Here is a 2873-nt window from a genome sequence, read left to right as displayed (position 1 = left end):
GAGGTGTAAATGTGTGCAGGGGAGACTGAGACTGAATGGGGCACCACAAAACAATAGAGACAATAGACTGAATAGATGACTCAGAAGATGACTAAACATCAGTTTGCTAATAGAGTCTAATCAAAATAAAGTAATTTGACATGATCTTGAAAAACATTGAACTAAATACAGAGCTTTATACTTATCATTTTCAGATTTTAAATATAAAATGGTCAGACATGTGGCTTTAGCTGCAGTGCATTTCTAGATTGCTCCAGGGCCAACTTCAATTTTATTTTCATGAAGATGTTTCATAAAAATAAATTTCTAATAACTTTACAAAACTTTGAAGCTATTTAAAATTGTTTTTTTCATTATGACAATAATTAATTCTACATTTACAATAAACAACCAGGTGTCAGCTTTCAAATGAGATCATACTTGTGCTTTTAGTGCAAAGGGTTCATGAACTGTATCTGTTTTAGTTTGGGTATGTCATTTCTGGGGATTTTTCAAAAGTGGGCTTGAAGCTTAACAGATTAAATGTATCATTAATTTCTGTTGGACTATATGAGATCGAGCCTGTTTCAGTTTGAATAGCATTAATACTTCTATTGTTTTCCTCTGTCTTCAGTTGCCAGGATAATATTTTATGTGCTTTCTCTCCCAATTCATAATACCTCTGTCTAGTTCTTAAAATGGCTCTTTCAATTTTGTAAGTGTCTAATGTATTGTATTGGAGTTTTTTCTGAACTAAGGATTGATATGTGTCAGAAGAACCATTTCTTTGATAATCTTTTTCTAGGGATAATATTTCTTTTTCTAATTTGTCAATATCTTCTGTATATTGCCTTTTCAGGCCTTTTGTATAGGAGATTATTTGCCCTCTCAAATAGGCTTTCAGCGTATCCCATAAAATAAAACTATCGGGGGAGGAAGCACAGTTTGTTTCACAAAAGAACTTAATCTGGTCTCTTATAAATGTGCAAAATTCAGTTCTTTGTAGAAAAGTGGGATTAAGGCGCCACCTATATGCTGTTTTAGGTTTATCTGGAAACAAGATGGACAAAGTCAGTGCCGAATGATCCGATAACGTTCTAGATAAATAATCAGAGTCTAATACTCTATGGAATAATTGGGTGGATAATAGGAATAAATCAATTCTAGTATGGGATTTATGAGGGCATGAATAAAAGGAATAATCCCGAGTCTGAGGGTGCATCCGCCTCCAGATATCTATTAAATTTAGATCTTTCATATATGTTTGAGTGGTCTTGGCTGCTTTTGAATTTGAAATGGTCTTTGTCGATTTGTCCATTATAGGATCTAAGCAAAAGTTAAAGTCCCCTCCTATAAGTATATTTTGTTGCCCCCCCGCAGCCTTTAGAAACATATTTTGCATGAACAATTCATCATCATAATTCGGTGCATATAAATTTAGGAGTGACCATTGTTCTGAGAATATTCTACAATTAACAAAAACATATCGTCCTGAGGAGTCAATATCAGTATCAAGTATTTCCAAAGGTGTATTTTTATTTATTAAGATGGCTACTCCTCTGGCTCTTGAATTGAATGAGGATGACACTACCTGCCCCACCCATTCTCTCTTTAATTTTTTGTGTTCCTGCGCAGTGAGGTGAGTTTCTTGTAGGAAAACTAAATCTACTTTTAACTTTTTAAGGTATGCCAAAACCCTTTTCCTTTTAATCGGCCCATTCAATCCATTAACATTAAAACTGACAAATTTCAATACTCTATCCACTAAGTTCTTTCTTATTTATGAGCTTCATTCGACCTCTCACAATATTACCATAAACAGAGCATATGTAAACATGTAAGCAACAAATAAATGGAGCACCCAAACAAAAATTACCCCAAAAAACACATAAAGAACCCCCTAGCGCCATCTTCAAAAAGTGTGGCACACTTCCCTTCCTCTAGAAAGGTCTTGTATCCGTGAACAACTATTCTAACTTAAACTTAAAGATATTCTGCCCCCCAGGGGCTCTCCGCTATATAATATAGAATATTATATGAAACACTCTAAAATAGAACTGACTGTAATAAGATAACCACTCAAGTAGGTGAACAATATCGTAAAATTGTGGTGTCTTAACGTTACAGTTTGCACAATGGTTGAGATTAAGAAGGTGCGTCAGGTCATTTGTTTACACTTCTCTTCCATTTTCAAGTGTTCTCTCTCACAAATGCTGCTGCTTCTCTTGGCGTTTTAAATGTTTTCTTTTTCCCATCTGAGAGCGTTACCCTCAACGTAGCGGGATAAAGTAAAGCAAACTGGATACCTTTGGACTTCAGCTCTTTCTTTACCCGATCATATTCCTTTCGGCGCTTCACCAAATTGGCACTCAGGTCAGGAAAAAACATAACCGGCGCATTCTCGTACAATATGGGACCGTTGCTTTCCCTGGACAATTTTGCTGCCGTACGAAGTATCTTCTCCCGGTCCTGATATTTCAGCAGACGTATCAACACAGCCCTCGGCCTTTCCTCCGCGGATGGTCTTGGCGCGGGCGTCCGATGTGCTCGCTCTATTATCAGCGGCTCGGGAAAGTGCTCTTGACCCAATACAGTCGGAAGCCAATCGGCGAAAAAAGTGACCGGGTCACTCCCCTCACACCCTTCACGCACGTTGAGAACGCGGATATTATTGCGTCTGCTGTAGTTCTCAAGTGACTCAACTTTCTCCATCAAATATTAATACCCCCCCCCCCCCGTTCCTTGTTTCCATTTCAGAAAGTTGGCAACCCTAAGTTGAACACCGTCATTAGAACTCTATAACCGCCAAAACCGTGCTATTAAAATATTTTTTACAAACATTATTTATCATAGAGAATGTTTAAATACTAATATCAGCTTAAGAGGGAAATGGA

This window comes from Rhinichthys klamathensis, unplaced genomic scaffold (genome assembly GCF_029890125.1).
Source record: "Rhinichthys klamathensis goyatoka isolate OS25496 unplaced genomic scaffold, OSU_Roscu_1.1 h1tg000530l_1, whole genome shotgun sequence".
In the NCBI taxonomy this organism is placed as follows: domain Eukaryota; kingdom Metazoa; phylum Chordata; class Actinopteri; order Cypriniformes; family Leuciscidae; genus Rhinichthys; species Rhinichthys klamathensis.
The sequence above is the reverse complement of the archived record's forward strand: the minus strand, read 5'-3'. Positions refer to the sequence as shown.